General features: G+C 42.6%; 1 protein-coding gene across 6 annotated transcripts in view; it reads right to left on the minus strand.

Moving 5' to 3' along the window:
- Positions 1–23523, minus strand: part of DHRS7B (dehydrogenase/reductase 7B) — a 114430-nt gene that overhangs the window by 86391 nt on the left and 4516 nt on the right. The window contains exon 2 of one of the 6 annotated variants that reach the window (XM_085628910.1): positions 15841–15920. The exons of 2 other annotated variants lie outside the window; for them this stretch is intronic. The gene's annotated coding sequence lies outside the window, so the exon portion shown is untranslated. Of the gene's footprint in view, positions 1–4489; positions 4649–13366; positions 13434–15840; positions 15921–23523 lie in introns of those variants that run through there. 3 more of the 6 variants (XM_085628911.1, XM_085628908.1, XM_085628909.1) reach the window with 3 other exon arrangements.

Genomic DNA, 23523 nt, shown 5'->3' on the forward strand with positions numbered 1-23523 from the left:
ACTTATTTTTACCAGGGCACTGTACCCTTGGCGCACCTAGTGTAGACCTTGGGGTAGAGATATGCTGAAATAAGGTAGTTTAATACTTTAGGAGTAAGTTTACAGGCAAATTCCACTTTCGATTTAATTTCAATTGAAAGCAGCTTGCAAAGCAGGCCTGACTTCAAAATGGCAGCAGGCAACACAGCGGTGCACACTTAAGTGCTTCAACACTGCTGGGTCTCTAAACCTACATGCCCTACCATATACTAGGGACCTACAGGTAGGTTGTCAGTGCGAATTATAATTACATCTAATTACCATATATCTTTTTAAGCAGAGCACTGGCCCTGGTTAACAGAGCCCATGGCACAGTCAGTCAGTTACCACCAGTATCATTCAAACATAGGGGATGATCAGGGCAAAACAGATTACTTTCTCACATCAGGTTTTATTTTTTCTACTTCTATTCTTTTAGCGTATCATCTACATGCTTCTTTTTGTATCTGTCTTACTGTGGATGAGTTAGCGGGTGAAAATAAGTTAAAGGGTCGATGGATGATGTACGAGTGCAAGGATGAGTGACAGAGGGCATGTGGGATAACTTATTGAGAGTCTAATTTCATTAGTGATTGAGGAGGCATGATCCATTATAAGCCAGACTCAATGCCATTGCCTTGGTTTGTTTTGGCTGGAGGTTCCCCCACTTCTGACACCATTGCCTATGCTGTATTAATTTACAGAAATGCAAACATCTTACAATTTCAAATTAACATTCTGAGGAGGCTATCTCATCCACTGTCTACAGCTACAACACATAGGTAAATGAGAGTCAACATTGAGGTGTACACCTAAGTAGGCTATCTGTTAAAATTCATTCACATATCACACTACTTACTTTTGTCACCTTTTTCGGGCCTGTTTTTTTTTTTTTTTTACTTGTGCTGAATGCGTTTAAAACAGAGTTTTGAAAAAACCCTTCGTCTCTGCCAAGAGTGCCACCATCCTAAGTGTATGTCAACAGAGTTAGAACAACATGAACTGTCTAGCAAAAAGCTGGTCATTATTCCTTCATGGTTGTGTGTACACATGTCTGATAATGTATGATGGAAATCCCAGAGACAGTTTTACATAGATGTCCTCAGAGATGGCGACTTTAGGTGTAATCAAAAACTCCTACAACCATACGTTTGCACTGGAAACCCTAGTATCTATGGAAGTGAATGTTAATCTGCATAATAAGCTACTGCCCCATGTTCTAGATGTTCTCTTATTCTCTTTTCCAGTACCCCCACCCACCTTATGTAGACTTGAAGTTCTTCTACAAGCCAAGTCTGATGTGTTAGTTTATTCCGAAGGCAAAGCGACTGTGGCATTCTACTCTTATGAGGATAACTTTTGTACAGGCGTCCAGGTATTCCTCCCCGAGTGGATCAGTTTTCAAAACACCACCAAAGCTCTCACTGCCCCAGGCAAGAGACCCAAAATAATCTTGAAAAAAAAAGAATGAATATTTCAAATGTTTTAAATAATCACAGGCCCTTTCTTACAAAAAATAAACTTTTGGGGAGGTAAAGAATGTGGGACATAACCGTATAAAGTGAATAGAAGGAAGAATGCTCACAATTCGCAAATGTGGCGTATACTTATATAATATAGGTGTCAAACCTTTACCAGGCATTGTTTACTACATGGTACTTTGCCACGCAGGTAAGTATACGTATTTCTTTAAACAACAACTTCTAATGTTAGCAAAAAAAAAAGGGTTAAGTTGCAGGTAAGAGTAGGGGTGATTTTTGGTTTATTGTGCGGTAGAGATGGAGGCCGGTAAGGGTGTATTTAGGAGTGAATAGAGGTAAAGAGGTGTAAGATAATTTTAGGGTTTGTGGTGGTAGAGTTAAAGGGTGGTAAGGGAAATTCTGGGGTTTAGGGGTGGGTACTGTAAAGGGAGATAAGAGTGATTTTAGAGTTTGGAGGTGAGGAGAGGTAAAAGGAGCTAAAGATAATTTTAGGGTTTGGTAGAGGTAACGTTATTTTTAGGGTTAAGGGGTGGGTAGAGATAAAGGGTTGTAGGGATTTTTAGAGTTCTGGGAAGGGAAGAGATTAGAATATTTTAGTGTAGGGGTGGGCAGAGGTAATGGGTTGTAGTGACTTTTAGGGTTCGGGGGAGGGAAGAGGTAAAGGAAGGTTAGGAGAAAGCGAGGGTTTGGAGGGGTACCCCTCAAAAATAAAACATATTTTATACATATATATAAGAATCAGAATCAAATTCAATGCGTTGAAAGGGTCAACCCATTACAATACATGCGTGGTAAAGCCATGCCAGGAAATGAAAAAGATGCATAATGGAGAATCAGTGTAAACTCAAATTACGGCATAGCAGGATTATCCAGAACCTCCTACTGCTCATATAGGCCAAGCAGAAGAACATAACATGCTCGAGGGTTTCTTTAAATAAAAACGAATATCAAAAAAGTTCACATGCAAGATACATGTCTTTGCATTGGTGCAGATTTACGACTTGCACAAATTCACAAGTTTACAGTAGAAGGCCTGGAAAATGTACTTCTAACAAACCTTTGTGAATTCTATTTTTAAATAAGCTAAGCAAACACACATATGTATATTTGTTGATGAGAAAATCTGCTGAAAGATTGTAAATTCACTATCCCTACCTCCCCATTTTTCCACCCTTGAAAACGTTGTATTCCTGTCCTTGTCAGGCAATCAATTCTGACCTATTTGTTTCAGTATTAGAATAGATTAGAGAGGAGTTGGTTAATACCCTAAAACATGTTGGCTTGTTGGTGAGCACAGACGCACAAGGTATTCCAACTTTGGAACTACTGCTTCCCGTTTACTTCCAACCCCTGTATGTGCATTCGCAGAAGGTGCCTAATCAGACACTACCTAGAATCCACACCTTGATTAACAGAAGGGCCTCTGGAATTTTGCGATTCTGCAGCTGTGGCAATTTTCACATAATTATGGATTTACCACATTTGCCACGTAACTCATAATCTGCTACACAACCTGCATATTTCAACAACAAAAAATTGTTGCTAGCTCAAACTAATCAAAAGTTACAAAAAAATATCGCAACTCATGTACCTGGGGCACCAGAATGCTTTTCGCAAAATTTGACTGGTCATCTTCAAGTTGCTTATTGCTGTATCTGGGTGTTAATTTGTTACTAATCAGGTGAGCTCTTTTCCCAGACACTGTAAACAGGTGTAAAAATTACAAAATAATGAAGTCATATTACCACAAAATGTCTCGCATTATGCTGCAAAATTTGTTCAACCCTGCCGCATAATTTGGTTCTCCTCTGCCACAAAAATCCAATGACCCTGATTAAGAGCCCTGCATAATCGAGGAGATTATCAAAGCACTGGTATAATAACGTTGCTACAAGTTGGCACCAAACTGCATGGCACCAAAAAGGACTAGTTTTATAGGGAAAGTCGATCTCGGAAGCATCAAGCCTATAGGATAAGTGGATATTTTATAAAATTGCACACCCAATAAATATTTCAACCCATAAAACATTTGCACCAGGTCCTGAACTATGCAGAAGCTCCCTTGAAACTTGTACCTAGAACTGCTGTATCTAAATCCTGTGGTTCTCCCTAACCTTTGAATACATGGAATCCTTCTGGCACCTCGCGACGCCACACAACTTGAAACAAAAATCGCGAACAATTCTTCAAACAATTTACCGCTCAGATTTTAGAAGACAACTCAAATCCCATTATTCAGTAACATCTACTCAGCCTGGACGTCTTCCCTTACACATCTGGGTTTTAGCAATACAGTAAAACACATTAAACTGGCCTTGGTGCTCGCTGCTCCAGCTGCAGGACCTGAAGGTCACTGGGTCTAAAACCTTGTGGGCCACTTCAGTCTTTAGAGGTCGATCTAATGATGAACGTGTTATGTTTTTAACGTCATAAATCCTGAATACAAATGTTAAAATTGTGTAGCTATATGCTCAGACAAGAAGTCTAAATTTGAATTCAGGCCATTAAATGGCGAGTGATTGTTTAATACTGTGTAGTAAAACAGGAAATTGCTCGTGACAGTTCTCAGTCCTACGTTGCAAGTCTGTCCACTTCTGACAATTAAAACTAAATCTCGTAAAGAGTTAAACATAACAAGCGAGTGCAACATTCTATTACCCGCCGCTCACTCAGAAATCAAGTGCAGTTGCATTAAAACATAAATCTGGAATGTAAAGGAATGTAAGCGCCCCAGAAGGCCAGGCGGCACGATCCAGCCCTCAAAGGTGCGACACAGATGGCGGAACATTTAATAAAGTCCTCTCTCCCCAAACTCAAACGTGACCAGGCACATCCACCCATTTTACAAACACGTTGCCCGCATCACTGACAAACAGAAGCAACTGTGACCTCCGGTTTATTTTCAGACCCACGAGCTCTCTGCCAACCCAAGAGAAAGCCCCTTGCCCCTCCCGCTGACCCCAGGGGTGCCATAAAAGAAACGCAGGTACCTCACTCACCTGCCCGCCTTCGGAGGGATGTCGATGCGCTGTCCCCACCCCGAGAACCAGCGGTAGAGCCGATCAAGGTAGCCTTTGGCAGGGGCGACGGCCGTCTCGTGGCAGGGTCTCCCTCTACTCTTTCGGCACAAGGGCAGACCGATTTAAACTGGGAAATGGCCGCGTGCCAAGGAGCTGTACTCAGCGCTGACACTTTCACGGTTCTAGAGGCCAACCCAGTGCAGCCGCGAGGGAAATGCATCCCTGGCGACCTCCGACCTTTGGAAGTATTTTAATGTCGGTTTCTTCAACCAGTGACGTAGCGGATGAGTAGACCTTTTGTTATCATTTTAAAAGGCACGTCCTACACGAACCATTGAGATTACGTGTTTTAAATCCATACGGAAACCATATAGTGTCCAAGCTTAATAAGATTGCGTACATAATTATTTAAAAAGTCAGCAAAAATGGGAGAAAAACCAGGACAAATAAAACAGGTCTCCAAATGGGATCTCCAAGGCCTCAGAATTAAATCATTTAGGTGACATTGGTGCACACTTGTATCATTCTTTTGTCATGCCGTCATCATTCTACGTCCTATGGAGATCTTATCGTACATCACGACAAAAGAGAGACGGCGAATTGGCAAAGGAAGGGTTATTTAGCGACACATTACCCATTTCCGTCTCCATGTCCGGAATGTACAGAACAGTGTGACGATGCTTGCATGTTTTAAACAAAAAAGATCTGATCAACATTTTCTTATATCTTGTAGATAGAATCCCTTGTATGAAAGCCATGTGCCTATCTGCATTCAACTTGTCTGGCCAACCTTGTACGTTCTCCTGCGCTTGACATTTAAGTTACAAATTCCCTGACAGGTGCTCTACATGTTTTCATACAAATTGCTCCCCAGCAGAATACTCGACGATGATAAATATATGGTTCAGTCTAAGTGGTCTGCCTTTTAACATAGGTGACTCTAGTCCCCACGTATAGGGGGGCATAACAAAACTGATGGCTGGTGGCAGATGATAAAAGGTCGTGGGTTAGATCACCAGAAAATTTGTACACACTGCCATGTCTGGGACCGCTCAGTGTTTTGGCTTGAACATATTGTACATCCCATGTTCACCCCAGAGAGGATCTCTTGGCGCTACTGACAGATAACAGATGTGTATTGTTATCCAACTAAGTAGTATTCATTTTGTCAACCCAAAAAGGACCAAGGCATGAATGTACCTGCTAGGATTGAAATCTGTGACCACAGGGGCAAACACACACATCTGCAATAGATATATACGTTTACTGAACCAACAGATAGAAAATGTACGCCAAACCAGTGGGAGTCCATTGCCCCAGTTTGCCCAGGTGTGAGGAGGAGCACGGAGCCCAGCAATACAAAAAGTGCTTCTGTACCCCACAGCGCAGGAAGCCAAACCAGCAGGACTATGTGTCCCAGTTTGTCCAGGTGTGAGGATGGGCCAGGAACCAGGAGGGCCCTACGCTATAAAAAGTGCTTCTGTACCCCACACACAGGATGCGCCCGGGCTACGCCTGCGGAGAGGGCGGGCCTGTCTTGCGCCCGTCATTGTCTGGAGGAGGCTCTGACTTCTCCAACTCCCGGAAGGTAGGACTTTTTAATCTTTCTAATTTACTCGTGGACTCGGCAGAGGAATTAGGTAGTGTCACAGCGGCGTATTTAGCAGACAAAACATGGGGAAGAGGAAGTCACTGGACACATCCATGCAAGCATCCACCACAAAGAATAAGCATTTGCAATGCAATAGGTCTCGACTCTGCGAGAGTTTAAGCTATTGGCACTGTAAATGACAATGTCTTTTATTTATATGTTTTGATAATTGAATCATAAATAAAAGGCATTGTCATGTACAATGCCAATAGCTAAAACTGTTATAAATGGGAGACCTATTGAAAGAAGCGGCCGCTATTGTCCTGGGCTGCTTAGAAAGTGATTGCGCGCATGACGCACTGAATGTTGCAGGAAAACATGTTGTGCCTGCAGTAGGAGAAACTATTTAAATAAAATAGTGCTTATAGACTAAAAAAGACTCACTGCGTAACCACCAAAGTAAAAGGATGAGGCAGGAGTCCACTCCGTGTTTCGCCGCCGCAGCCCGAGCTGTTCTGGAAGCCTTCTCCGGGCCGCTCTCAGCGAGACCCGGGAGTCAGGCAACCTAGCCTGGGACATGGGCGGGGCATGGATCGCGCGGCCGGAAGTGTCCAGGGCTCCCGTGAGCTGAGGGTGCCCCACGTGTTGCAGCCCGCGTGTAGGAGAAGGGAGGCAGGAGTCCACCACGCACTGGCAAGCAGTAGAGGAAGTCCGGCAGGAGCCCACCCCGCCTTCGTGAATGCCACATGGTGCGGCCGGAGCAGGATTTCAGGCGGGGCTCCTGTGAGCAAGACGGAGCCCTGCGTGTTGATGCGCCACAAAGAGTGACCGGGTGAAGAGGCGAGTTCCCCCTGCCATCGAGGAGACCAGCCGGGGAGCAGCGCAGAGTCCCCACAAGAGCCGGTGAGTGGGGTTGAGCGGGAGCCTTCAGGTGGTTAAATACATTAAATACCGGCTGATAATGCATGCAAGCGCGCCGCACCTGGACAGGAGAAGTGCACGCGTATGGTGCGGGCAGGAGTTGTGATAACGCCGCGAGCCGTACGCGTGCACATCTCCTGTCTGTTAAGCTTCTGCACAGACAGTTGCTGTGCACGTGTGCGGCTTGCGGCGTTATTACAACTCCTGCTTGCACCATACTCGTGCACATCTCCTGTCCATGCCTTGCCGTACGCGTGCACATGTCCAGTCCCCCTTCCGACCCAAGTCGACAACAATAGATCTCACCCATAGCGAGCAACGCTTTGCGCTGCATCGCTAGGGGAGACCTAAAAAGGCGAGTGTGGCAAAAAGTAACAATACATTAGCAGAAATTTTCACGTTAATAGAAGAAGTGGAATCAATGCTGTATGGTCAATAACCCCAGACGGCCTCTCACCCCGCTCAGCGGAATAGAGTAGTGGAGCCTGGAAGACCTGCGGCTGAAATCTTTACACAAAAAAAGGGGGGAAGGCATCACTCAAGCAGCCTCGAATCAGTTAACTCTCGGGCTCGAGTAATGGCTGTGTGGCGAATGCTCCTTTAGATATCATGCAAGCACCAGAGATCCCTATAGAGACTGCATTGTCTGTGGCTACTACCCTGACTGATGTCCCATGTAGCAATCGCTATGCCCCTTACTAGTTTGGATAATGTTAAGGAGGTCGCATCAGCACCCTTAGGGGATTTAGACAACTTGGAGAGTCAATCTCCTTCTCCTCCAGACCTGACATGTGTACACCTTAAAGCTGTTACAGACTTGGTAGACGTAATACCATTGCTGAGAGCCCAGATTACTCACTTAATGGAGTTTCAGAGTTCAGTAACTCCCCTTCTCTGGAAAATGTCAGTGGGCAGCTCACACCCCGTGGATATGGGTCCTGTGCTCTCCATTTCAGATGCAACTTGTACACAGCTGAATCCACGGCTACCTTTGCCCCTTGTCCCCCCAACTTCAGAACTAAGGTGCCTTACAAACCCTTTTCCACAGCAGTGTGGGTTAGCAGGACCCAGTTAAGTGGGCAGGAGTCATAAACCCCTCGCCTCAACCCTTTCATAGCATATGAGATCGGATGTAAGGCGCCTGGGGACTGAGAGGAGCAGCAGGGCATTATTTTTACACAAAGTGCAGGGAGGTCTACTTCCTATGATTTCTCCTCTGGTACCCCAACAATCCCTTCTACATGGGAGCACAGGCCAGGGGGCGGCAGCAGCAGACGCTGCACTATTTACAACCACAATGTTCCAAGGCTCCAACCAGGAGTGAAAGAAGATCACGAGCCACTAACCAACAAAGTGATTTATTGGGTGCGCAATGTAAGGAAATTTCTTCTCATCATTCGGCAGGACATTGTTGGAGTGAAGCGCCTCACCCTTCCAGAGAGTGATTTTGACAATTTGGGGGTTAAATTGGTCTCAACAGGTGCAGTGGGGTGAATAGTATGTCTAACACACTATCCAATTTTGGAGGAGGACACAGAGGTGCTACCACATGACATCCCATTAATTGCTGAATGAGACATTAACGTTATCTTTGAACCCCTTGGCCCCCTCTATTCTAATATAACCGAAGAGGAAGATACAGCCTGGGGCATCTGAAATTTAGACCTCATACCGGTCAAAATGAGTTCTATGGTGGCTAGCCAGTTGCTGTGGTCATCTCTCTGTTTGGGTTTAAGAGTCTGTAATGGTAGGTCTATTTCAGACTGTAGGTGTGCCCATACCTTTAAAAGGCTTGGCCAAAAAAGCTGTATCGATTACATATATTTACTTTTAAAAATGTGGTGGTGGGTATGGAGGTTGTTGAGAGGCACGATAGTGACACTAATGCGTTCAGATTAATTGTCACTAGTATGTGGATCCAAGGCCAACCTCACACTACTTCTATACAAAGGTACTCTGTCTAGAGCCAAAACTTAGTGGGAACTGGGTGTGTGGGAAGCTCTAATGGAAGCAGCCAGGGTGGGAGAAAATAAACTTTTCTGGGGCATACTGGCACATGGTAGTTGAACTGATGTGTCCCGTATTGATTTTCTTCAACCCTGTACCTTGGTTCATCATTTTCAACAGGTCTATGCAGACAGGGGTGTCACTGTACCAAACACCACCACAGTGGGACTAGCTCTCTCAATTAAGACCAATGACCAGCTAGATTCACACTTAAGGACATCCTGGAAGCAATTAAGACTATTAGACCCAACAAAGCGCCTGGTCCTGATTCGGTGCCAGATGACTTCTACCTACTAGAGCCTATTGTCTGGGGGTCCTATTTTCACACACTTTCTAGATCAACCTTGGAAGGTGGCCCTATACCTGGGTCATGGCAGGAAGCTGAAATAGTCCCAATTGTTTTTAAAAAGGCTCAAGAGTTGATCCTGGTAATTAGAGACCAACCAGCTTAATTGAAGTCTCACAGAAAGTTTTCTGTCAACTTACACTTGGGGAATTGCTGGAGTGGGCACAAATAAATGACATAATCTCATATTATCAGGCAGGTTTTAGGAAAAACATAAGCACAATACATCAAATTTGACGTTTTTGCAGCGTTCACTGGAAAACTGTCTGTGTTGATCTTAGATCAGCATTCCACTCTATTCCAAAGGCAAAACTCTGGGAGGTGTTGAAGCAGATGAGGGTCCCTGAGAATCTCTTGGCGATTCTTATAAAGTTACATGCTTCGAACTATGCACATGTTAGATTTGGATGTAAAGGCAAATTAGCAGACCCCCTATGAGGTTGAGACAGGTGTACAACAGGGATGCGTTCTAGCGCCGACCCTGTTTACTCTTTATATCAATGACTTTGTCAAAGTACTGGACTAATGATGCTCCTAAACTGGGTTCTTTTAAGTTCTCTAACCTGCTAGTTGCAGATGATACCCTTTCAATATCAACAACCCAGTGTGATCTTAAGGCCATAGTAGATCATTTTTTAGGTTTTTGCAGTGACAGGGGACTGCAGTTAAATGTGAATAAAACAAAATGTATGGCCTGTAACCCATGTCAAAAGGTGAGGGCAAACATTGTGGTTCGAGGGGCTCCGCTAGAAGAAGTCGAGGAATTTGTCTGTCTGGGGATCTGTTTAACAAATAAACATAGCTGGTCCCCACAGATCAACAGGAGTATCTTAAAATTCGAGCAGGAGGTTGGTGCTGTGATTAAGATGCGGAAGAAAACCCAGGCCAGCCTGCTAGTACCTGCAATGGAGATCTATAATATAAAAGTAAAAAATGCAGCTATCTATGGGTCAGAGTTACAAGGGCATGCGACAACTGAGGGTCTCGTTAAGACAGAAAATAAGTTCATTATGAACTTATTAAATCTCCCACAAAGTACTCCTCGTCTTCCCTAACTCCTTGATGTGGGCATTTCCCCAATTAATTTTATCCTGTTGCTCAGACCCTGCTTTGCTGGCACATGCGGTGATCTACTGAGGAGTAGGAATGGTGATGAAGTCAAAATGGATGGGAGAAGATATCCAGTTTTTTTTTTTTTTACAAGATAGGTCTACCAGAGCTGTAGGAAAACCTAGATGAAACTAAGCTAGTTTCTCGATCAATGATAAATGAAAGCTGCAAGGAATATCTATGGGCGTGAGAAATGAAGGGAATTAAGCCCGGTAGCCTGACTGATGTGTTTTTAGATTTTAATCTGCTTCCCGCATATGAATCATTCCTTAAAGTCAACCCAGCGTTCCTTGCAAAGCAACTTTTATTTAAACAGAGATATGATATACTTCCTTTCAAAGGTTTTACTGCAAATTGGTCTACTAATAATTATATCTTGAGCAAGTGCCCCTGGTGTACCCAGGAAGAGTAAACTTGTTTGCCTGTTTTTTGCAGTGCTTATGCCTGCCCACAAGGGAAATGGCTTAAAAAGCTCTTGGATTTTAGGGAGTATACCACTGCACTCAGAGTTCTGGGTACAGAGACTAGTGAAGTAGTTATCATTGCCGCATCCAAATATATACATGCAGCATGGTCCGTACGGAAACGGAGTGAATGCGAGAGTGGTGAGCATTTGGATGCCGATATGCCCTGTGATTCTATCTCCGTCTTATGTTTATCAGTATGTAATATGGAAGCTTAGCATTAAGCAGACACTATTCAGGGGAGCATGGGATGAGATTACCTTGTGGGTTGATGACCACTGGCGCACACTTGGAGGCTTTATATAAAAGGAAATCATCCATCTTGCAATTAAGCATTGGCACTTTGGATTATTAAAAATGGTAATGTAATATTACCTTCAAACTGAACTGACTTTCGTCATTGCTATTTCTTTTCTTTTTTGTGTGTTTTTTTCAGTGTGTTGCCAACATATGTTGAAAATCTATTGATTGTTTTAGTGTGGTTTAGTGGATGTTTATATCCGAAATAAACAGATGATGAAAATGCAATGCAACATTCTCTCACTTAGCTTCTCTTCAAAGCAACTGGGTAGCTGGTTCAGGACATGCATTAAATAGGCTGTCAGCAAGCGGGACAGCATAGCTCCTCCTTCCAGATCACAACATCAGCAGACCGTTGTCCTCAGTCATTTATTTAAACATATGGAGATCAGTCAAAATACACGTAAAAGTGTCCTGGTATTGTATGAAAATCAGACATCACCAACTAACTGATAATACAGCTAATCAAAATCAAATCCCACTTTCAGCTGTATAATATATATATATCTCAATGAAAAAACCAAAGGTTAAACCTTTGTTAAAGTTAGGAAAACTTCATTTATTATTTCTATACAAACCAAACTTAAAATATGCAAACATAAAACATTCTTCAGTTACAGTTATACCTTAAATTTATAACTAATTAAAACTTGTGACTCTTCCATGCACTGTGTTCTCAAATAAAGAATGTGATTTGCGATGTCATAATTCTTCTTGTAAATACTAATATTTTACATGGTATGTGTGAGATAAAATAAAATGGTATAAGCAGTGCATGGACAAGGCATGAGTTATAGTTCTTCTACTCTGCCAATCACTGCTCTGAAACCCTCACCTGCGCAATTTTGTGTGTTTCACATCCATATTGGCCAAAAGGCAACAAACTGGCACAATATTAAACATAATTTTTCTTCAAGAAATTCAAGCTTTGACACAATTGAACTCTTGTTGACAGTAAACCTGTTCGAAACTTAAATCACACCAGCAAAATCTTCAAAATGACCATATTTCATGGTATGCAAAAATCCTCAATATTTTGCATTATGTAAGTAAACCTATTTGTTTAAACAAAGGATACTGTATCCTGGAGAAAGTGTCTCGCAAGGAGACATGTTCTGCTCAAACCAGTCTCCTGCCGGTATCTTACTTAATTTTTCCCCTGAAGTATGCCCTTCCCTGAAAAAGGCTCATATGAAATACTAAAAGTGGAATTTCCATGAAATTCTATAAAATTTCGCACACATCTACTAACAGTTTCATTGGGAGAACAAAAAGCAAATGTAATAAAGATGACTTGTCCTAGAGCGTAATGGTATGAATGTAAAGGAGTTTGTACTGATGCTGTTAGCCTTGTACAGGCTCTATAGAGATATGATTTCATAATTCAGCTTTAAGTACTGTAATCTCGATAACTTTTGCAAGGACTACAATTAAAAGGTAAAACGGTTTACAAATTGAATGTACAACAGGTATTTTATTTTCTAAAAAAGGAAAGAAACAGAAAAACACAGTGGGAGAAATACCTTCATGCTGTATGCGAGGCAGATGCAAAGTAGAAGCAATCACAGTTATAGAGAACAAAGCTGAAATCCAAGCTGTGAATGCAGAACACCAATGCTTGATCATTTTGCCATTGTTGTTAATGAAGGGTTAAAGAGGGGCAAATGAAAATGATTCAGAAAATTGGAGCAAATGTTGGGAATTTGGTCAGCTGAAGTCTTCTGTTTGGCAATTATACATGTCCCCATACCAATCTGACACTATAAACCAAGGGACTGGCAGATATCAGGGCTCACCTCCCTTGGTTTTCCTTCTGCCTTATAAAAGGGTGCTGTTTAGATCACAGCTCTCCAGAAAGAGCGAGAGAGAGATTGCACAAAAGTTTCAGACCAGCAACATACCATTTCAGAGTGGAAGGCATCCGTAAAATAAAGGCTACAATCTGCTGTCTATGTTGAAAACAAGGAACCAGTGATGAGCTGATAAGAAACGTCACATTGTTAGAGGAAGCAAATGCATAACCACTAATTTAGTTATAATAAAATTAATGTATGCACACAATGGAGCAGCGCAGAGTACTCAATCAAGACCAAACCCATGCAACCAACCTAATTGGACTGGAGTTGTCCAGAGGGATTAGCGGTGTTCTTGTTTTTATGTTTAGAGTTCTTGCTACTGAGCTGAAAATGGAGGAGACAGAAATAACCATTCTTCACCATACTGAAATCCTGCACATTCCCATCGTTCTTTAGGAAGTATTCTGCAAAACCAAAGCCTACAAAGATGCTGGAATCTTCAAGCTGAGATTATCCAATTAATACTGCAAGGAAGGTATCTGGGGAAAACTGTTTTACACCCTATATAGCATCCTGAAACTATTACTTAAATTAAAAAGGCACTTTAATATTACTTTTTGGGCAATGAACAGTTTGCCTTTTTTTAAAGTTGGGAATCAGACCATCGCTCGTAATGCTTAACTTAGGAATTGAAACAATTAGTGGCTGCTAACGCAACTAAACCAATTCCCATAGCCCTGCAGCGCTTGAGTATCGTAAACTGGTCCAATAAAGTTGTTGAGGAACTGGATAGGGTTATCTCCCAAACAACAGGGGACCTAGGCTGACATAGTAAGCTCCTGGCATGAAGACAGAACAACACAAAAATCTTTTTACAGCTTCCAAATGAAAACATGAGATTATTCTAAAAGTGACATATCATGTGAAGCATTACAGCAGGGGTCTCCAACCTTTTCTAGAATAAGTGCTACTAATGTTCAATGAAAATTATGCCGAACTACTAATATTAATGTTGTAATCGTGACCACATGAGGCAAGATTACAAACTGTGATAACTTGAGTTCATCAAGAACGGCGCTAGCAGGAAGGTAAAACAGTTTTATCAATTTGGAATGCCTGCACATGGGCGATACATAAAGGCCATATCAGCAATGTTACTGGCAGCACCAACGTAATAACATTAGTAATGACTCCCTAGTGCTGCACAATTTATGCCTCAAATATCTGCTTTAATATATTTTTGAAATGTAACAATTTTTCTACAAATTCAAGCTGCTTTTTATCACTCACAAAGCAATACATGGAACAGGACCGCTTTTCAAGAGGAATAAAATCACTAAATACATTCAGCAAAGGAACTTCCCCTCCAGATTGGCACCTCGTCTTAAAACTCCACCATAAAAGAAAAAAAACATAGGTGGCACATCTTTCTCTGTTCAAGCAGCCAAACTATGGAACTCATTACCCCCAAACATAAGATCCACAGATAGCTATGTTATCGTCAGACGACTACTCAAGAGTTGGCTCTTTCCTACATAACCACCATACTCAAACACAAAAGTATAGCATATCCCAGTGTACATAAACATTTAATTTGATTATATGCATATAGATATGTGTATTTCTTGAAATAAATATGTATAATATTATGTACTTATGTATCTATATATTTATTACTTTACTCCTATTGTAAAAAAAAAAACATTTTGACCCTCTCCAATGCACTACCCTATATTTCACCCAATACCTCTCAAAAAGATATCCTCTAACTCCACTCTGACTCATCCCAAACCTCATTTTACCATTATGATCTCAAAAATAACACTTTCTAGACTCTTCCCTCCTCTAGCTCTCCTATGATCACCTTAAATCTCATTTTCATACTAGGATCTTCCAAACAACCCTTCTAAATTCTACCCTCACCAATCTCTCCTTTGACTCATCCCAAAACTCATTTTACTACTATGATCTCTCTAATCTATTTCTAGAAATTCGGCCCTCCTCCATCTCTCCTTATACTTAGCCCAAACCTCATCTTACTACTATGATCTCCCAATAAACACTTCCTAGAATCTTCCCTCTTCTATCCCCCCGTTATCCTTTTCAATCCAACTAACAGACTCACATGTCCGCTGCTCAAATTTCACTATACTAATCCACCACTAATCCTTTATGGGGTTCCGGACTATCATGCTACTCGCCAAAAAGCGCTTAAACGTGTCGTCAGGGGTAGTAAGCACTATATAAATACAATTACAAACATCAGCTTAAGAATTCGGAAAATGCACACATTTTCTTCTTCAACACAGGCTTTTCAATTTTGATTTACATATATATTAATTCAGCCATGCAAAAGCTTAACTTGGTCTACAACATTCAGTCCATTGATATAACAGAGAACAGATTATTTTGGCCAGTTTAAAAAAGAAAAAATCGTTTACATTTTCCCACTGGTTTTAATAACATGGCCTGAACTTAATTGCCCATGTCGTTTGATCACTACTGTGGAACTATCAGTATAATTAGAACTACCCCCACATTACCCAGCAAACCAAATATAAAAAAATATAAATAGATGTCAAACTAAAGATCCATAAGAAAATGTGGATGCATTTCAGTACAGGCCTTCTCTACAATAAAGGCAAATGTATTTTTTTTACCTTGGGTTTTAATTAAAGTTTGAATTTGGTTTGGTCAAATATCTAATTGGAGCAATACTGCGAGATATAGTAATTTCTAGGTATAGTATTACCATCATGAGTTTGAAACATTTGAATAAGGGTTACCTGCATGAATCAATTTTCTGTCACCAATTTTCTCAGCCTGTTCCCACTTTCTGAGCACTTTTCTTTGGATACAGGCGAAACTATTTGAGACATGAAGAATTGTGTTTTACTGCAAGACTCACAATTCAGATTCAGGCAGAATTCTTGGACTCCAGGAGACAAGCCATTAAACGTATGTGGGAAATGGTCTACATCTGCAAAAGGACCACTACATAAGGTATAGTCCCCGATTACTGCTGCAAGTGCTGACTTTAGGCAGTTTATAACTATCACCCACCATCCGTCACAGTCAGAAATCTTTCCCCAGCACAGGGCCAAAAGATACATAGTTAGAATAACATTTACATTCTAAGGAGGCAGATGGCCTGTGTCATGCATACGTATGAAAAAGGAATAGCTTGGGAATTTACCTAAGTGAAGAGTGTGTAGACTGTTTTAAACTGTTTATAAACCATTACGAGTTGGCAAACAAAGTGTAAATGGAGAGCATAGGGGAGGAAAATAAAAAGAGAGCATGCTGCAAGTTGGAGGAAGTAGCAGCTAAGCAGAGGAGGGAGTAAGGAAACACATGCACCCACATGGAGTGCTGTCTACAAAAGCAAACAAGCATTAGCAGAACCACTACATCTGGCTTGTATTTTGAGTCTTGACTAAAAGATTTTAAAAGCCTCAAGTAGTGAAAAACAAAACAAACAACCACTGGCATAGTTCATAGGTCTGTCATTGGCTGTCAGGCCTTTCGGCTTTATCAATGCTTGTTTTGTAATAGCTATTGAAAAACATCAGAAACTGCCTTTTGCACAAGAAATTACAAAGATGTTATATACATATGTGTGTGTGTGTATATATTTATATAGCTATATGAAATAAATAAATAAAACAGTCATAAAAGAAACTAAACAAACATAACAGAAATATGCATACTTTGAAATGTCCTCATTAATTTTTAGGTCTCGCCTGGCGTTAGCAGCGTGCATGCGCTGCTCTCGCCATGCAAGAGCTTCTTGGAATCAATACGGTTCCAGAAGTCGTGTGTCCGCTCCGCCTTCAATTTCAATTGGCGTGCGTCGTTTCTCGTCAGTAATTATGCTAAACAGAGTGCAATGATTGCACCAGAGGCATTTTAATCCCTCCTGGTTGCCTCCTGGTTGCCATCATGTCCGCTTTTGGCCCACCGGGATTTGATCTTTTACTTGCGGCGGGAGACAGTGTCTCCTAAATAGCCGCTAAGCACTTTTTTATTTCGCAGCATCTCGTCACTGGCGCAACGTTTTAAAATATGGCAGTTATGGTGTACGTTTGTCCCAAATATGTCCGTGAAACTTTTACTAAAATCGCAAACGGGAAGGTCACCACTGGCGCAATGTTAAGGTAGTAAGTAAGGATTCGGCATGTTTTCGGTAAATGGGTGTTCAGGCTGACGCAGGCACCTGTTTGATGACAAGGGCAGGTATGAGTAAGTGTGCAGTAAGACTCGTATATTCGCCAGCTCGCGCGAATCCAGAAACATCTTTGTTGCCGTATTGCCGCTCATGCAGTGTGTCATTGACACTAGTGCAAGAAAACACCCCCTCCCCTCTACTCCCCCTCCCGCTATTGTTTGAATTATAAAATACAGCAACAATCAGGGTTCAGTTGGCCCATCAGGCCTTAGGGGCCCTGGTGCCGCTGCACCAATGGAAGCTATGCTCCTGGTTCCCTATGTTGGACTCGGTGCGGCGTTTAGATGACTTTATGTAGTTTTAAAGCAGCAATGTGAATATTCTGGGGAATGTTAGTATAACCAACCCATTGGTACTCGTTACCAACCACAGAAAGATGAATTGCTGCTTACACGGCTGTTGCAGACCTGCTTGTTGCATATGTCTCTTCACCTAGCACAATAACACGCTGCATTGCTTATTTCTTATGGAATCTGTAGCATACAGGTTACACGGATCTCTGCAGCATATGCATTTACCCTCAGGACTGTTTCACTGGGATTGAAACCAGGGGTGTACATGTTCATTCAGAAGGTGGGCACCGCTGCGTTTACCCAGCGAACTGTCATATTGCGAATGGACCCTGTGGCCGTGAGTTGCACACACAGCTCATGGGCAGGCGCATTAATCCCACGAACTAGCTCACTGGGTTTGGAGTCTTTGTACAGGAGGTTGCGCACAACGTCTGCGGCAGTTGAATTAGACCCACAGGCAATTCATTTTCAATTCAAGCCAATAACCTGCAGGTTGCACACAGATCCTTGTGATAGGTGCATTAACCACATGAACTATGTTAAGAGGGTTTGATCGTGCTTTCTGCTAGTTGCGCAAGAAAATCCATGGCATGTGCGTTTACCCAGTGAAATCACACTGGGACATAAGCCTTTGAATCGCACACGGATCTCTGCAGAAAGCGCATTAGACCAGTGAAGTATTGTAAGTGCTGTTCTCCGCAGCTGGCGCGTGAACCTTACAGGTCGGACTTTAGCTTGGTCCCGGCAGAGAGAGGTGGGTAGATTTTAGTCTGAGCTGCATTCGTTTTCAAGCCTGTTGCAGCGCGTGGTGACTCCAGAGTCCTCCTGTCTGTTTTAGTCTCTAATTCTTGTGAACATATACCCCAGTGATGGGAATTAACACAATCCAGGGGTGCATGATTGTCAGAACTTCTACACATATGCAGGGCACAAGTCCTAAACAAGCATTACAATGCAATAGGTCTCGCCTTTCATTAAGTTTAAGCCATTTGCTTTGCTATACATTACCATTAGCAAATCAAATGGCTTTAACTTAATCAAAGGCGAGACCTATTGCATTTTCAATGCTTGTTGCTTGCTGCAGTCAATCATAGATGCCCTCAAAACTTGCTAAAAAGAAGGGGTGTGTTTTGCTTCAATTTAACCAAACTAAAAAGGTCTGTTTTCTCAATTGCAGGCATGAAGATGTAAGCCAAATAACTGTGGATCCGCATGTGTGAAGGGATGAATTTAGATTTCTAAGTTTCTTTGCGCTGGAGTCCCTAGCAGTGACCGATCCTCCTAACTGCCTCTGTGGATATCACAGACCCCTTGGCTGTTGCATACCTAGTTCTTCTTTGGTGATGCCTCCGGGTCATTTTCTATGTTGTAGGGTCATTATTTTTCAGATTTCTTTCTTTCAAGTTCAAACTTCTTCTCCGCTTCATTATTTCTTCTGATATTGCTGAGCAGAACAATGTATGTTTTCCATCATTATTCTGTTATTAATGGCCAAGTAGGCTCTTAGGTATATCCTCCTATCTTGGTGTAATGTGGACAGTTCAGCAGTTGGTTGGGTCTTCAATTTTTACAGGTAACAGGTTACTTCTAGCTAACGCAAAAGGTCTTCTTTCTCAACACACTGGTGCATGACCCAGGCAGGATTACATCCTTGGCAGTGCTGGAAACTCAAATCTGATTGATGTTATATGGAAGTCTGACCCTCTCACCAACCCAATTTCAGAAGTTAAAATAAAAATTATAGTGAAACACCCTAAGCGGTCGCGGCAGTAAGCACAAGCCTCAGTGAGAACAGAATTCCAAACAGTGAATTGGGTAGGCCCCATGACAATGAGGAAAATAGGCCTTAGTAGCTGGGCACATCCCAATTTTCAAATACAAGAAGAAAGTTAAGAGAGAAAACACCCACCTAGACTATCCCCACAGTGGTAGAGTCTAAATTTAAAACTGTAGTGAAAAGCACAGTAAGCAGGAAAGAAAACAACAAGCGGAACAAAACGACCAAGTAAAATCCTATGTCTGATCCAGAGACAGCCAAGCCAACCAATTGCAGTTTGACTGACTGGAATCACAGCCCAGTATGATAGGAGTCAGAAAGGTGGACTGGAGGAAAAGCACACTCTTATTTTGGAATGTGGCAGGAATTACGCAGAAATTAGTGGATGCACACCTAATAAACTTAACAAGCTAAGATATTCCAGACACACAGGAAAATTGGCTAAAAAGTATTAGAGGAAACTCCAGGTTTCATCAATTACACAAAATGTGCTCGATAGCTGTCTGCTATGAGAAATAAGGGGGCCTACAGGTATCTTATTGTTGGGGAAGTTGGCGGGTCCTCGTCAACTAAAAAAAAACTAATTGGCGAAGAGGAAACATTTTTGGGGGTTTCAAAAAGTTCACATTGCCACAGTAGTCCTTGGCAGTAAAGAGAATTACTTTGTGTGTGGATGTGCTCCTTGTGAAAGGGAAGAACACTGTTACTCACAGTGAATATAGCTAGTGACTGAAGTGGGCTGACCCACTGCCACACGCTGTATGCTGTAGTGGTTGAAGAAAAGTGTGAATGGCACAATAACGGGGATGAAAGCCTATATAAGTATAATATACATATAATTTTAGTAAAACCAAAAGGCCTTGGGTAATTCTATGGCCAGCTGTAGACAGTGCTTCTCTGAGGGGGGGAAAAGTAATGTGTGCACTCAATGGGAATAATAAACCACCCAGCCATGCATGAAGTGACAGAGAAATAGTACTCTGGGCAAAATCAGTGTCCACTCTATATATATTTTAAATAATTGGTAATAGGCTTTGCAGACAACTGCACGGTCAAACCACACCTGAAGAGTTTCTCCTCAGGTCAACAGTGGAACGATACAACTCATCCAGTCAGAACACTGTGAGACCAAAATGTGCCAGGATGAGAATAACATAAGAACAGAAAGTCAAGCCACTGAATTAGGCACAAACACCTGAAACTATTAGAAGTCCTTGTCTGTGTGCCTATCGGCAAATTTGAGATTTCATATGTAAACCTATACTCCTAGCTCTCTTAAGACTACTTCTATCGTACCACCTATGCGTGTGTTGGCCACCCTGAGCTGTCACCGGTGTTTGAAGGCACACTGCTGTATGGGTGAGCGCTCTGGAGCAATATCTGCCACCTTCACTATAGCAGTGTGTACCCGTAGGTGCAATTTGCTGATGGCTCCCCCTGCCACACTGCAGGGGATTTATCATGGCTTCCAAGTAATCCCAAGTTACGTACCATAGCTTCAATCAGCATGGAGGATGATGAGTAGCACAGCCTGATGGGCGAGTGCCGCCCTCCTCTGGTGCCCTCATTTTTGTTACATCCTTTCACTAGTGCACAAACTCTGGTGCACAGGTCACAGAAACACATAACAGGCTGGTTGAAGATCACGTTCTGAGTGGTCTCTTGGGGGCAAATCAGCAACACCCGGCAATAATTATCGCTCAGCGCTCTTAGCGTGAGGATAATTATCGCCGGGTAACGTGGATTTTTATCGCTGAGATAGCGTGCTGTTAGCAACGCTTATCTCCTCAGCGATAAAAATCCTCACGCTAACTGCCTAACATGAGATTATCGCTGGAAACCCAGCGATAATCTCACGCAATGTGGCGTTAGCTTGCTGATAGGGACTCACAAACTTAGCCATGATATCCACCTTCCATAGGATATCATGGCTAAGTCAGTCTTGAAGCAGGCGTAAGGAAAGTAGCGATAACAGGGGTTATCGCTACTTCTCCTGACGCTATGCTTCATAGCGTGGGGCTTGATGATAGGAGAAATGTCGCTTAGCGACATTTCTCCTGTCATGTTAGGTCAGGAACGCCCACTTTGTATCTCATTAGAGATTCAAAGCTGGGCGTTAGGAATCCTGACGCTAAAGCAAGTTTTCACGCGTTAGCGTGGCCTTGCTAATTACGCGATAAAACTATCGCCGCTTTTCGGACGAAAACGGCCGCAAAAGCAGCGATAATTTTTTAACGCCTGCTTGTAAATATGCCCCTTGTTGCTGCACACAGAAACAGAAGTTTATTACTACCGAACTCAGGGGCATATCAGCAAGGGCCGGAGTTAAAATTATCGCCGCTTTAGCGTCCGTTTTCGGACGAAAAGCGGCGATAAATTTTAACGCCCTATTAGCAAGGACACGCTAACGCGTGAATCCATGCTTCTTCGCCCTTTCCCTTAACGCCCAGCTTTGCATCTCTAATGAGATGCAAAGTGGGTGATCCTTTCCAGAATAACGGGAGAAATGTCGCTAAGCGACATTTCTCCTATTATCAAGCCTCACGCAAAGAAGCATAGCGACAAGAAAAGTAGCGATAACCTCTGTTATCACTACTTTCCTTACGCCTGCTGTGAAACTGACTTAGCCATGATATCCTATGGAAAGTGGATATCATGGCTAAGTATGTGTAGCCCTATCAGCAAGCTTTCGCTAAAAGTTGTGCGATTATCGCTGGATTTCCAGCGATAATCGCACAGTTGGCAGCTTGCGCTCTGAATTTTATCACTATGGAGATAAGCGTTGCTGATAGCACGCTATCTCCGCGATAAAATTCAGAGTTGGCCGGCGATAATTATCCTTGCGCTAAGTGCGCTTAGCGATAATTATCGCCGGCCCTTGCAGATATGCCCATCAATTGTATAGTATTCAAGTTATTGACCTTGGGAAGGATAAGAGCAGCCAGTGGGATTCATTACTGAGCACTACATGTTTGATGCTCTTTTGGTGCCCCCATGCATCATATATGCTGATTTGAAATCTCTAGCCACTCTGATTGCTTGTGCCCTCTCTTTTTTTGCCACCGGAAGATCACACAGAGTTACTCCAGTGAACCCCATGATCTCTTCTAGCGTCTCTCCCCCTAGCAGGGGTGTAGCTTTAAATGGTGCAGCAGGCTCAGTGGCACCAAGACAAACGGAACTTAGGGGCCCACTGCATCCTGCTTAATGCTGTATTTTGAAAACATAACCAGCAGTCGAGGACATTCTTCTTTCTTGCTATAGGGCCCACTTCACCTATACTACGCCACTGCATCCTTGAGCCCACCGTGCTCTCGGTTAATGCTATATGCGTAAACATCAAGGAAAGTAGATTATGTGAATACATTAAACTCAATCCTGTATCAATTCATTCCATAAGAAGCTTGTGATGGGGGACCTACAGCAGTGAGTGAAGATAATTATTCAGGGGCGGCATGTGTGTGCCGAAAGTCTGGTCATGGTGCATAAGAGGTCTTCTGTTCAGTTGTATTGGATTACTGCGTGGTTTTTTAGCAAGCTAGATATGTCTTACATAGAACCAGGCTGTGTGCACTGTATACTGACCACGAAGAACGAGGGCTGAGAAAAGATGACCCTGCCGGGATTCTGAAGAGTGACCTGCTGGTAACAGCAGGTGTCAGCAGAGAGCACAGATTCACTGTGCCCTCATGGTGGGAAGTACAGCAAACCAGGTGAGTGCAATCCCTTCCCGTTCATTTGACTGCTCAATAATCGACTTCTTTCTAAATGACCACCTTGTAACCTGCTTGCCATCTGCAAGGAGTGTGACAAGTTAACGTGATTTAAAAAAACAAAACGTCTGGATGCCGGGAAGCACAGCCAAAGTGTTACCACTCTCACTGCGGCTTTTTCTCTCCTCTGCGTGTTTTTTAGCCACTGAGGGGCATATTATCAACGAGGCGATAAAAAATTATCGCCGCTATTGCGTCTATTTTCGGACGAAAAGCGGTGATAATTTTAACACCCTATTAGCAAGGACACGCTAACGCGTGAATCCATGCTTCTTCGCCCTTTCCCTTAACGCCCAGCTCTGCATCTCTAATGAGATGCAAAGTGGGCGTTCCTCACAAGAATAACGGGGGAAATGTCGCTAAGCAACATTTCTCCTATTATCAAGCCTCACGCTAAG

The sequence above is a fragment of the Triturus cristatus genome, chromosome 10 (assembly GCF_964204655.1).
Source record: "Triturus cristatus chromosome 10, aTriCri1.1, whole genome shotgun sequence".
Lineage (NCBI taxonomy): Eukaryota > Metazoa > Chordata > Amphibia > Caudata > Salamandridae > Triturus > Triturus cristatus.